This window comes from Erythrolamprus reginae, chromosome 1 (assembly GCF_031021105.1).
Source record: "Erythrolamprus reginae isolate rEryReg1 chromosome 1, rEryReg1.hap1, whole genome shotgun sequence".
Lineage (NCBI taxonomy): Eukaryota > Metazoa > Chordata > Lepidosauria > Squamata > Dipsadidae > Erythrolamprus > Erythrolamprus reginae.
Genome location: NC_091950.1, coordinates 89,112,258 through 89,127,041, shown reverse-complemented (window position 1 = coordinate 89,127,041; position 14,784 = coordinate 89,112,258). Strand labels below are relative to the sequence as shown.

Here is a 14,784-nt window from a genome sequence, read left to right as displayed (position 1 = left end):
TCCTGTTTTTCCATTGTTCCCTGGGCTAGACTTCACTCTCGAGTTCTCCAGTGGTTTTTACTTCCCTTCCAAAAGCTTGGACAGGCACACTTGGCAAGACGAACCCATCTTCCTCCACAGGTCCAAAGATCCCTGACGTGGTGGAAGTCCAGAGCCATCGAGGACGGTACCCTGTTCCGATCCTCCCCCACCGTAACCATCACCACGGACGCCAGTCTGTTGGGATGGGGAGCTCATTGCGGCCAGCAGCAGGCTCAGGGCCTTTGGGACGCAAGCCAGTCTTCCTGCCCCATCAACTGGCTGGAGTTACACACAGTTTTCCTGGCCCTCAAGAGCTTCAGCCACCTGATTGCCGGACAGGACGTCCTCATCAGGACCGACAATATGGCCACCAAGGCGCATATCAACCGTCAAGGGGGCACCAGGTCCAGGACTCTGATGCTAGAGGCCAAGAAGATCGGCCTCTGGGCAGAGAGACACTTGTCCTCTCTCCGATCGGAACACATATCGGGGACAGACAACATACAGGCGGATGCCCTCAGCCGGGCAACAGTAAAGCAAACGGAGTGGAAATTAGATCCGAGAGTTTTTCAGCAAATCTCAATGAGGTTCGGCAAACCATTAATAGATCTGTTTGCTTCCCCTCTCAACACCCAACTTCCCCGCTTCTTCTCCCGCTTCCCGTCCCAGGGGGCGGAGAACTACAATGCCCTCCACTGTCCCTGGCCCAGGGGACTACTGTACGCCTTTCCTCCATTACCTATCCTTCCCCAAGTCATCCACAAGATATTGGAGGAGCAAGCGGAGGTAATATTGATAGCTCCCTTATGGCCCAGGCAACCCTGGTTTGCGGACTTAAAAATGTTGTCGGTGGTGGAGCCATGGCAAATACCAGTGAATCCTCAACTGCTCTCCCAGGGGTCCCTCCTACACCCGGACCCAGGCAGGTGCCGCTTGACCGCCTGGCTTTTGAGCGGAGCGTCCTGAGGAGTCAGGATTTTGACAACGATGTCATTGATTATATTCATAAGGCTCGCAAACCTTCCACGGAGCGTATTTACTCCTCAACCTGGAAAACCTTTTGCTCCTGGTGTGAGTCCCAAGGATTGTCTCCAATTCGCATTCCCCTCTCAAAGGTCCTTAAATTTCTAAAACACGGCCTAGATAAGGGTCTCTCTCCGAATACCATTAAGCGGCAAACTGCAGCTCTTTCCTCCATCATCGCTTGTGACACCTGGATATCCCTTGCTCATGTTCCTTTGGTGTCCAGATTCCTCAGGGGCGTTTCCAACTCGCACCCCCTTGTGGTCCACCGTTTCCCCACTTGGGACCTCCCAAAGGTGTTGTATTCGTTAACAGAGCCTCCTTATGAGCCTCTACAAGAGGCTTCTCTACGATATCTCTCCTTCAAGGTATCTTTCCTAATTGCCATCACAATGGCCAGACGGATATCCGAGTTAGCAGCATTATCTGTCAGAGAGGACCTATGCCTTTTTCACCAAGACAAAGTAGTCCTCCGCCTTGACCCGTCCTTTCTCCCCAAAATCAATTCGATTTTCCACCGGAGTCAGGACATTATTCTACCAACCTTCTGCTCCCGACCTTCTCACCCTTCGGAACGCAGATGGCACACGCTTGACGTGAGGAGAGCTCTTCGTGTTTACTTGAAAAGAACACGGCCCATCAGGCAATCTGAGGCCCTGTTTATTTTTTTCTCCCCTCAAAAGATCGGCCTCAAAGCTTCTTCGTCCACCATTGGTCGATGGATCCGTGGGGCCATTGCCAAAGCCTATGACGTGGAGGGCGTCCAGAGGCCTCTAGGTATAACCGCGCATTCCACTAGGAGTGCGGCTTCCTCGGCGGCCTGGGCCACTCAATGCCCCCTGGAGGACTTATGCAAGGCGGCTACCTGGATCTCTCTCACTCCTTTTATCCGCCACTATAAGATCGATAAATTTGCCTCAGCACAGGCGGCCTTTGGGCGGAGGGTCCTACAACAAGTAGTGGAAGTTGCCCATCCCTCGGGACAATAACTTTGACATGTCCCATCCTGACTGTCGACTCCTCCCTCCAAGGAGAATGAGCGTTGACTCACCTGATACGCTCTTTCTCTTGGTAGAGGAGTCGACAGTCAGTTCCCTCCCCTTATCTACCTTTTTCTTCTCTCCTTGTTTTTTCCTTTCTTCAATGTAGAGCTGAAGAAGTTTCCTGTATATAGTTCAGGGGTTTTTTTCTTGAATTAGTTGAATCTAGGAGTCTGAGTTGTGCTGCCACTCCGAGTCATTGTTTTCAGTTACGTCATCAAAACTGGGTCTGTGGGCGGTTCCAGCCTTTTTATACTTCTATGACTCGGACACGCCTCTAACGAGCGAGTACAACCCATCCTGACTGTCGACTCCTCTACCAAGAGAAAGAGCGTATCAGGTGAGTCAACACTCAATCTCACCAGGCTCAAGGTTGACTCAACCTTCCATCTTTCCAAAGTGGGCAAAATGATAACCCAATATGCTAACTCTGTAAACTGCTTAGAGTGGGCTGAAAAGTACTGTAAAGCAGTATATAAGTCGAAGTGTTATTGCTATTGCTACAATGATGTATGGATGTGAGAGTTGAATACTAAGAATGATTGATGGAAGAAGACTTGATGTCTTTGAATTGTGGTGCTGGTGTAAATTATTGTGTATGCCATGGGCAGTCAGAACCACCAACAGAGAGGTGCTGAAATATATAAAACCAGACACATCATTAGAAACAATGATAACAAGATAAGTCTGATTTATTTTGGCCATGTCATGCATGCAAATTCATTTGAGAAGTCAGTGATGCTAGAAATGGTTAATGGATGAAGAAGGCCCTGTACTGAAATATCTCTAAAATCTTTATCAGATGCATAACAATGATCCTTTTTTAATTTCAGTGTTAATAATTGAATTCAGTAATTAAATAGGTGTAGTTCTAATCTTACTGTTGTCAGCATTTCTGCACCTGTAGATTGAAAAAAAATGCACCTGCAAACTACAAGGCATTGGCCTAAAATTCTGCTGCTGTGGTACTTTCTCTTTCAGAATCATAAATTGCTACACCTTCCTGCCTGAGCATATCAGCGTTTCCTTTGGACAGTGTACAGAACTGAAGAGAAAGGGGAACCGTCTTGCAAGTCCTCTGCTATTTCATAGGGTAAGTTGCTTGTCAAAATCCAGGGCTCTGGGAAATTCAGAATATAGATTACAATGCAGGCATTTAGCTGACATGTAATGAATTCTCAGATGATTATTCAACTAAATTTAATTTACAGGTAGTCTGGCAGGTTTTTTTTTTAAAAAAATCTGTCTTTAAAAAGTGTTGGGAAATCTACTTTTCCTTTTGTTATATATCTTTGTTAGAGTGAAGATGTACCCCGTTTAATTTCCCTATTCACTATAAATAATATGCATCATCCCAGTTTCAAAATGATTTATAAATACCATTTTTAATGCAACATTTGCCAAATATGTCACACAAGGGCAAGGTAAGAAATTATGATGTACTCGTTTTGCATTTCTGCAGTGACTTTGTTCTGGCTGGTTTCCAATTTTGTCTTAATTTTAGGGAATTAGCAAAAACATTGGATATTTTAGCTGTGTCCTTTTATACCAGATGAGGCCATGTCAGACTTTGGGTGGTATTTGGGGCAGACCTTTTTTGTTTTGTTTTTAAGTATATATTGCCTCTCTTTTGCCATATTTTCTTCTCAGATTTTCAAACAGATCCAATACTCATCATTGTTCAATGCCCGTTGGATTTTCATAAAAATGCATGATGGATAAAGTTAGACTGCTTCAGATTAGTTAAAAATTATTATTAAGTAATGTTATTTTAGCTTTTAATTCTTGTTATTTTTGGTGGTTGTTCTTGTCCAGTGTGACTATATATTTATAAAATACTAATCTGTCATTTGTTCCAATCTAATGTGACTTGTAAGAGTAATAGTGGAATGTTCATTTTCTCCATAGTGAGTGGAGCTAGCCTTCAGAATGGGGTGTCCTCGTCTAATTAGAGTGAGGACTGAGTCTGTCAATCATCTTGAAGCTCCACCTGCCATTTTGGCCCAACTTCGATTCAGGCCTCAGAGAGGACAGACATAGCTTGAGTTTTTCCCATCTGACTGCTACTTCCAACCTTGAATTTCTGCTTGGTTCGTACTTGTTTTTTCTTGTGAATCAGCCTCTCCCATTTTCTCTTTAATATCGGGTAAGTAGAGTGAGTTAACTGCAAGTGCAGGTTCCAGCCGCAGCTTCGGCTGCCTTGCCTTGCAGTGATCTTCACTTTGGTGATTTTTGCCTGATTGCCTCATGAGCTCTCAGCTTTTCCTCCGGCTTGTGAGAGACTGATCAGAGGGATGCTTTTATCTGCAGTCTTGGGCGCTATTAAACAAGCCAATCACCCATAACAGACTCTTTGTGCTGCCAGATTCTAGATTCCCCACTCATTCTCTGATGTGGCCTTGACTTATGAGCTTGCTCATTCGGCCCGCTATCTCTCCGTTCTAAGCCACCTGTCAGGGAAGCGCAAGATGGTGTTGGCTGTCCATTTCCTAATCGGACATTGCCTAGGCTGCCAAAGGGCTTGCCCTAGGTCATCACTTTGTGATTCATTACTCACTGACTCCATTTATTATCTGCCTGTGCCTGGAGTGCCAAAAAGGGCTTGGCCTAGGTCGGCACCAATGAATGTTTCTTCCCACCAACTGCAACAGCCGTTAGAAGAGACCAGTGGCCATTTTATCAGCATACATGTCATTCGTGATTTCTCCAAATGACGGACTATCAACCATCTACCTCAGGCCACAAAGCCTCTGGCAAGAAGAAGAAGAAATCAGACTGTTCTGATTGCATTTCTCCCCCCCCCCACCTCCCAGAGGACTTCATGGTCAGCCCAAATGGTCCAAAATGACAGAAAGAGAAACTTAAGAGGGACTGCATGCTTCAAAAAGTCTGTGCGCAGATGCTCAGCAGGCATCAGTACTTGTGGTGCCAGCACAGCTCATCCCTTGGGGGGGAGGGAAAATGGCCCTTGGTATTATGGAGCCAGTGATCATTAACCCAGTCATTTGGGAGTCGGCTGAGTCCTCAATGGCTTGTACAATGCAATCTTCTGCCTCTACCAGTAGTCAGCCTTTGACCGCTGCCATGGGTTCTATACCTTCCACCAGTGGACAGGTTCGGGCGTTGCCACGGGACCTGCCTATAGCCCTTTCAATCCTGCAAATTTGAAGTTGCTCATCACGGCAATGGTGCAACAGGATCTGGTGGGATTCTAAAGTATGTGTTCTGCCCCAGTTAGGGGCCACAAAGAACACAGCACACATAAAGTCTGTACAAACCTTAGTTTACTAATTAAGGTCTACTAATGAGCTTGCTTAGCAATCGTCAAACACGAATATAGTTTAAAGCAGTCTTTTCTGAATACTGGCTATTAATTCAACTTCATTAACAGCCAGCATGAGTCCACCAAATAATAACATAATTTTGAGTAAACAGCCTTGTAGATAATAGCGATCTTATGGTAGTTGGCAAAATGCCCAAAAGCAATTTGCAGGAAAAATGCCAAGAAAGAAAACAAGAGCCGATCAGACATTTCAGGAGCAAGACACAATATGAACGATGTTGTTTCCTGCAAATTGTTTCCTTTGTCATCATCCCTTAAATAGGCTTGTAACCCGAGAACCATTGGAACAGGTTTTGTTTCCTTTTGTCATGCTTTCATTCAATTTGTTTTTCTGTTATCAGTGTAAGATCTCTCTGCAAGGGAGAGAGATACGTTCTAAATACAAAAGCAACATGAGAAAATATTATTTTACTGAAAGAGTAGTAGATCCTTGGAACAAACTTCCAGCAGACGTGGTAGATAAATCCACAGTAACTGAATTTAAACATGCCTGGGATAAACATATATCCATCCATGATGGAGACTCTACTCAAAAAGAGGATAAATCAGCACCTAAAAAACAATAACTTATTAGACCCAAATCAGCATGGCTTTACTGAAGGCAAATCATGTCAGACTAATCTCATTGATTTCTTTGACTATGTCACAAAGGTGTTGGATGAAGGTGGTGCCGTGGATATTGCCTACCTGGACTTCAGCAAAGCCTTTGATACGGTTCCACATAAAGAGCTGATAGATAAATTAGTGAAGATTGGACTTAATCCCTGGATAGTTCAATGGATTTGCAGCTGGCTGAAGCGTAGACATCAGAGAGTTATTGTTAATGGCGAGTATTCTGAGCAGAGTCAGGTTACAAGCGGTGTGCCACAAGGATCTGTTCTGGGTCCTATTCTTTTTAATATATTTGTGAGTGACATAGGGGAAGGTTTGGTAGGGAAGGTTTGCCTATTTGCCGATGACTCTAAAGTGTGCAATAGGGTTGATATTCCTGGAGGCGTCTGTAATATGGTAAATGATTTAGCTTTACTAGATAAATGGTCTAAGCAATGGAAACTGCAGTTTAATGTTTCCAAATGTAAAATAATGCACTTGGGGAAAAGGAATCCTCAATCTGAGTATTGTATTGGCAGTTCAGTGTTGGCAAATACTTCAAAAGAAAAGGATTTAGGGGTAGTGATTTCTGACAGTCTCAAAATGGGTGAACAGTGCAGTCAGGCGGTAGGGAAAGCAAGTAGGATGCTTGGCTGCATAGCTAGAGGTATAACAAGCAGGAAGAGGGAGATTATGATCCCACTATATAGAATGCTGGTGAGACCACATTTGGAATACTGTGTTCAGTTCTGGAGACCTCACCTACAAAAAGATATTGACAAAATTGAACGGGTCCAAAGACGGGCTACAAGAATGGTGGAAGGTCTTAAGCATAAAACGTATAAGGAAAGACTTAATGAACTCAATCTGTATAGTCTGGAGGACAGAAGGAAAAGGGGGGACATGATCGAAACATTTAAATATATTAAAGGGTTAAATAAGGTCCAGGAGGGAAGTGTTTTTAATAGGAAAGTGAGCACAAGAACAAGGGGACACAGTCTGAAGTTAGTTGGGGGAAAGATCAAAAGCAACATGAGAAAATATTATTTTACTGAAAGAGTAGTAGATCCTTGGAACAAACTTCCAGCAGATGTGGTAGATAAATCCACAGTAACTGAATTTAAACATGCCTGGGATAAACATATATCCATCCTAAGATAAAATACAGAAAATAGTATAAGGGCAGACTAGATGGACCATGAGGTCTTTTTCTGCCGTCAGACTTCTATGTTTCTATGTTTCTATGTTCTTATCCTCAGCATATCACAGGTCTAGTGAAAAATAATGGTAACATGTCTCCCATTAATATAGCAGTCCAATTTAGTGTGGTTAATAATGTTTTAATTAGGTCTATCTAAATCTGTAGTAATAAATACTTTTATTCCACTGGCACTCAAATATATTTCAAATGGCAGTTACAAATAGTGTGGAGAGACAAGAAAAGAAAGTCTTTTTGTCAGGAGTTTGCGTGGAAGTGACTTCCTACATTTGCCAACACTTAATCCTCTTCTGGCCATATCTCTATAAAGTGCATTGGGCAACATCTTCAGTCATCCTTAGCCATATACATAGGTTTAATGGTTAATTATTCCCCCACTTTTTCATGCTAGTTAGTTCTAAGTTATTCTTCAGACCATGAAAGCTCATACATAAATAACTCCCTTTCTGCTTGTATCTGGTGTCCAAGCTTATAATACATCCCGTGCATTTCTGTTAGGTTATTTGCTTCCTGTCTTGCTTCCTGCTCACTTAAGTTTTCATGTTTCTATGCCTCCTTTTGTTCTTTTGTTTGTCTAGAAAATGTGTCTTCCTGTTTTAAGTTGAAGTATAAATTTGCCTAGCAAATACGGGAGTCATTGTTCTAGGTATATGTATTTTTAAAATGTACATCTAGATTTACAGCTTAAGATATGGTGCATTGTTATTTGCACTGTTAAAGAGAAATTTGGGGCTCAGTTGTTTTATTTCCTCTATGCAAAATGCCATCCTTCTTTCAGTACTCTACAGCAGTGTTTCCCAACCTTGGCAACTTGAAGATATCTGGACTTCAACTCCCAGAATTCCCCAGCCAGCGAATGCTGGCTGGGGAATTCTGGGAGTTAAAGTCCAGATATCTTCAAGTTGCCAAGGTTGGGAAACACTGCTCTACAGAATGTAAAAGTTGTAGTGTTCATTAACCTTTCATGTTCTACTTGTATCTTAACTTTCATTGCACAATACAGACCTATTCCTATGCTGCATTTAAATATTTTATTATGTACAGTAGCTGTATTAAATACATTATACTTCCATTTCAAATAAGGTATTAAATCAGAGATTTGTTTCAAACAGCCCATTAAAGTGAAATATAGATTTTAATTACAAATTATATATGCATTTAACTTAGTCCCTTCATTTTTTCCTTTTCTGGCACTTTCCAAAACAAGAGAGTGCCAAAAAATGCATACACATTTTAAAATACACAATGAAAACATTGTTAGCGGATAGCATTGACATTGTCAAATATTCTGTAAACATTTATGTGCACATAGCCTGAAATTTATAATTAGAAAGCATAATTGTCAGAGATATTGATTTTAAATTTAAAACCCATTAAATGTCAGATTAGAATTACCATAGTTTCTCATAGCAGTTGTTCAGAATTTGGCACCCAACATCTCACTGGTTAGGTTTTTTTATTTATGGCTGCCATATGGAAACCTTATAAGTCTAAGTAGCATACAAAAATCAACAAAAAACAGAAAACATACAGAAAAACAAAGGATAACATTAAAGCCAAATTAATACAATATGCATGGGATTCTACTCATGATGATACAATATCTAGGAAAATGTCAGGCCTTGATTGCCTTTCTAAAAGCCTATGGGTCTTTCATAGTCATACTTCACACCTAGATTAAATAAAGTGTTATAATAATTAAACACTAAACTAGAACAAAGTACTGAAATAAATGAATCTAGTAATCTGGTAATATTGAAGACAATATATTTTTAAAAGGATTCAAAGATATTTCAGATATAGTTTCATTATTTGAAATATTTTAAAATCAAAATTTTAGACATAATAATTGGCTCTGTACAAAATAATCCCATATTAAGATAGAAGCTTGTAGAACAAACCTTTATAAGGGTGGCATTTTCAAGATTGCAATGAAGAACTGAAGAAAAGAGAATGCACCTCCACACACACACAAATCTGAGGAAAGAGGTGATGAATACTGAAAAAGATAGTGAAGAACTGAGAAGACTGTTTCATCAACAAGTTTCTCTTTAAAATCATCCTAAAGGAAAATAAGATATCTCTTAATTTGAAAGACAGTAATGTTTACATTGTATAACAAATGATACATAGAACAAGGCAAAAGGTGGAAAATGAAATAAAGTACATTAAGTTGATTATTAAGCAATCACAGTTTATTAAGCTTCCGTTCCTATGTCTCCCAGGATCCTGGAGCATATTTGGGAATCTTCTAGAATTGTTGCCAGGAAGAGAGGTCACTTAATTCTGTGGTCCAGTGGTTCCCAATCTTTTCTTCACCGTAGACCTTCTTCAAATATATTTTATGGCTATAGATCATGGCCCCAGGCCACCAAGACTTAACTCAAGATTTAATCATAACATTTCTTCAAGCCTTCATGGACCCTGTGTAGTGGCAATACAGTCCCCCAGTGGTCCATGGACCACAGGCTCAGAACCACTGTTTTGTTTTGTTTATATTTATTTATTTTTTGATTTGATTTGATTTGATTTGATTTGATTTGATTTGTATGCCAACCCTCTCCAAGGACTCTAGCATAAGCAGTACAATGGATGGGATTTCAACAAATTCAGTTACCAATTCTGTTAACAAAATAACAACAGAACAGTATAGGAAATATACAATGTTTCATTAATAATAATCTTCTCTCATCTTTATTAGAATGTTACTATTACTATGTACTGTCTTCTTGCTAATGAAATATGTCAGAAGTTGAATTTTCTTTTATTAAGGAGTTTTATATTTTTCTACTGCTTTCATATAGAGACCTAATTATATCAGATACCATTGCTAAGTTTGTTCAGTGACTTGCAACATACAAAAAGGGTTCATAAAAATGTAGAATGTTCAAAATAAGCAGAATTTGAGCAACTAGAAAAAAGGTTAAAAGGTAAGGGAAATGTTAACATTGAAATATTAACTAATTAACATGATTTCTATCATGTAACATTTATTTATTTAATTTGTATGCTGTCCATCTCACTGTGGAAGAGATTCATTTAGTATATTTATTTTACTTTTATTATTTATTTATTTATTTATTAATTAATTAATTATTTTAATATAACTAGTCATAGATTGTAATATTAATTGTATTTTAAAAATGCAGATTTTGTTATTTCTCCTGTACACCCTGCAATTTTTTCTGGAGACTTTCCATAACATATTTGAAAGACCTGTTTTGTATCTGGTATTAATCTGCATATATGTCCATCATTCCATCTTGGAGTTTGGAAGATTTAGGGCTTCTCTTGGTTTTAAGAGACCGTCTGGATATAATATGTCCTTGTAACTCTGGGTTTTAGTTGGGTTGATTAGATTTGGATATATGCAGGCTTCCATCGTGGATAGCCACCCTGGGATTTTAATATAAAATTTTTTCTTAATTTCACACCAAATTTTCAACAGTGATTTTCTAATTAGATGTATGTTAAATGAGTTTTGTTTATGGGATACTTCAGTCCATAAATATGCATGTCAGCCTTCTTGAAGGTCATGTCCTTCAAGGGTTGACGTTCTTTTGTCCGATAAGTTGACCCAGTCTTTGATCCAAATTAGTGCTGCTGCTTTATAATACAGTGAGAAGTGCAACTTAAAATGCAAAATAAATAAATAAATTATGCTTAATATAGCTACAAAATTTCCCAAATTATAAAGGCTAACTTTTGTTTAAAAATGGCTTGGATCCAGGCTCTAACTTCAGTAGAAGTTTCTTCCATTTGTGGGAAGCTGCTCATCCAAGAGAGGAATTGTAGTGGCAGAAAACATCTTGTTTATTGATTCTTTCCTCCCTGTGCAGCTCTCCTGAACAAATTGCACATACAATAGTTAGCAGTTAATGCATTGGACTGAGACTGGGGAGACCTTTAGCCATGGCTGGATGCCCACTGGGCAACTTTATACGTGTCACTCTCTCTTAGTTGCACCTATCTCACAGGGCTGTTAGTGTAGACTATTTTTGTCCCCTAGAGCTCCTGACTGAAAAGGGAAATATAAATTTAATACTTATTTAAGTAGAAGAGATGGGATTGAAAAAAAGCTAGGCAAAAGAGATTGCTGAAAATTAAAGTTCACTTTAATTCTGTTTAGAGAATTCTAAGGCTGGTAGAATATCTTTTTTTTTCATTTTTCAAAACATGAAAAATGTGGTGGAACATTACTGTGGCTAAATTTCAGATCCAAACCAGCAGCTTTTTAAAAACTGTACTCTGAAAATATGAAAATTTTTAAGAGACTTAACAGAAGAACAGAGTTGGAAGATACCTTGGAAGGTTCTGGTTGGCTCTGGCTTTGATAGATTAGCCATCTTAGTTTGAATTGATAAAATTATTTGCTGCATAAAACTTTTCATGTCAGTACTGATAACAGTTTTGTTTTGCAGTATAAAGTTTAGATGAAACTTAAATTTAGATATCTCAAAATGTAGTTTCATTGCCCGGAGAAGATTGAAGACCTTCTGAAAACATCATTTCTCCCAGTGCTTTTTGCTTTTGCAAAGAGTATGTTACGGAGGTTAAGACGCTATAAAACTACAACAAAACTCAATATATGAAGTGGGAAACCTGTCTTTATAACTATCAGTTTATCATACTACCAAGAAGAGAAATCTAGATATTTATAAATAAAGAAATATTGGGGGGGGGGGGGGGGGAGGAAATGTGGTCTAAAAAAGGTGAAAGTCTCGTATTTTTCGGAGTGCAAGACGCACCTTAATTTTGGGGGAGGAAAACAAGGAGAGAAAAATCTGCTTCTGCCTCCCAGCAAACAGCACTGATGATATGCACTGTTTGCTGTGTATTTCTGTGCATGTGTACCTGACCGATCAAAATAGCAAAGAATTGGATAATGGACATAGAAACATAGAAGACTGACGGCAGAAAAAGACCTCTAGTCTGCCCTTATAGTATTAGTATACTATACTATCATACTATACTAGTATATTAATGCCAGAAAGTTACCTTAAATGTAGTCACACTAACTCCTCCCAATTATTTAAATAGATCTACTCCAAACATGACTAAGTCAAGGTTTAACTCAGCTGCCTTATCTTAATACTAAACCAGGACACTGTTACATTTCAGATTATACTTGTACAGATGCTGTTAAAATAGATGTGGCTTTCTTGAAGTATATATTCTCTGCTATTTAAAAGATGATACAAAAGTACTGGGCCTCTTCAGATCAAGCATTTATTTTAAAAACCTTCATTTTGTTAAATTGTGTAGAACAATAATAAAGCAGTCTTTTTTAAAAGTCTAATAATTTGAACATCCTAGAGACATTTATAGTTATTGGCTTACCTCCTTGCATCCAGTTTCAGGAACTGATTAGCACAAGAAAATTCTGCCCCTCCCACCCAGCAATTTGTCTCCTTAATTTGGTTTCACTTTAGCACATGTGCCTTCCTGCAATCTCAATCAGCTGCTGGTTGGGAGGCTGATAATCAGTAGCTTGTGCTAATTAGACTCTGCACTGTTTGCTGCAAGAAGGTAAGTTGCTGGGAGGCAGAGACCAAAGGCTGGGGGTGGCTGGGTGGGGCAACATTCAGAGTATAAGATGCACCCAAGTTTTCACCCTCTTTTGGAGGGTAAAAAGGTACATTTTATACTCCGAAAAATACGGTATGTTGCTTTGTGTGATTTAATTTATTGTTAATAAAAGCTAAGATTGACTTAAAATTTTAAAACAGAAAAGTCAGAATAACTTTCCCACCACTGTAAAAAGATTTATCATCTGGAAATAATTGTTCTGGGTAGATTATGTGTTATTGGATACTAGTAATATTTTAGTTTTCATCTAACGTTGCTTCAAGGAATTTGTGCATGAGATGTTATTTATAAAAGAAACATAAATGCATTTTATCTTTTATAATTGTTTCACAAAAATTGTGTTTTGATAAACATCTGGTTAGTGACTCATGCAAACTTGAAGGAATAGAAGTTGATGAAAAATGGTGCCAACTACTTCCTGGTACTGTACAAATTATATGATCTAGAAGATTATGTAGATATTTACTCTACTTTCTCTTTGAGAGAGTTATAGCTGTTCAAAATGTTTACTGCTAAGAGCTTGTTAATAGTGTTGGGTTGTGTCTCAGGAAACGGGTGAAAAGAGAAAATCTTTGAAAAATTAAATTTCTATTAATAGAATACCTACAGAGATTGATGGAATTGGCTTGCTTACAGATGTGACCTGAGCTAACTATTTGTTCAAAGTACTGGGGTTTTTTTAATGGTAACTTCTGGCTCTAATATTTCTGCACCTTATAAATTATGACATAGGGAAAATATTTTCCAAAAATGCTGTCAAACATATTCTACAAAATTTTAACTGCATTTTCTCCTTTATACTGATGTGGCAACCTAATATTGTTTTTTCTCAAGATCTCTGAATTTCCCCAAATAATTGTGCCCTTAGTTATGCTTAGATTAGTTCATATGAAATATAACATGGTCCAGGGCACAAGTAAATTACAGTACTCCAAATCAAAAGAATAATTTGACTTTAGGAAACAGTCTCCAACTGCTAGGAAGTGAAGAATTGGTTTAAGGCAGTTCTGGATAAATAGCACCAGCTACTGTTGGTAGGAATGGAAGCAACAGTCTCTAATTACTTGGCTGCCAATTAACCGGCTTGGGACTTTGTCAGTGGGCGAATATCTGTGTGTACATCACGTATATATGCTGAACATCAGTCATGTATTCTTTTTAACAAATAAGAAAAAATATTGTATAGGCTAGATAGTCTTTACCGCTTCAACATATTTTATACATTCATTTGAATTACAGTAATCCCCCGGTTATTGCGTTCCCGACAATTGCGAACAGGCTAATTTGCGATTTTTCAACCCGGAAGTCAAAACACCATCTGCGCATGCGTGCCCTTTTTTCTATGGGCACGCATGCGTAGATGGCGCCGGGCAGATCAGCTGCTGGGCAGCTTCCCTGGGTCTTCCCCCTCTTGCTGGCGGGAGGGCGAAGCCCCCCCCAGCACCCGCTCGCCCGCCGTTCGCCCGGCCACCCGCCATTCGCTCGCCGCTCGCCCGCCATTCGCCCGGGAAGTTAACCAGGAGTCAGCGGAGAAGCCGCGCGCCTGTTTTAAAACGATCGGAGCCGGCCTGGGGGGGGCTTTCCAGCAACCCCCGAGCCCCCAACTCGGGCTCGGGGGTTGCTGGAAAGCCCCCCCAGGCCGGCTGCGACGTTTTAAAACACGCGCGCCGCTTCGCAGCTGTCTCCTGAAGCCGAACGCTAACTTCCGCGTTCGGCTTCAGGAGACAGCTGCGAAGCGGCGCGCGTGTTTTAAAACGTTGCAGCCGGCATGGGGGGCTCGGGGGTTGCTGGAAAGCCCCCACAGGCCGGCTCCGATCGTTTTAAAACAGGTGCGCCGCTTCTCTGCTGACTCCTAAAGCGGGGAAGTTCGCCAGGAGTCAGCAGAGAAGCCTCGCTGCTGCGGCGGAAGTAAAAACACCATCTGCACATGCGCAGATGGTGTTTTTACTTCCGCAGCG

The 14,784-nt window shown here is 40.1% G+C and overlaps 1 protein-coding gene across 1 annotated transcript in view; it reads left to right on the top strand.

The window, feature by feature from the left end:
• SIPA1L1 (signal induced proliferation associated 1 like 1) overlaps positions 1 to 14,784 on the top strand; it is a 187,161-nt gene that overhangs the window by 68,034 nt on the left and 104,343 nt on the right. The window contains exon 3 of the mRNA XM_070758535.1: positions 3,066 to 3,177. The gene's annotated coding sequence lies outside the window, so the exon portion shown is untranslated. The remainder of the gene's footprint in view (positions 1 to 3,065; positions 3,178 to 14,784) is intronic.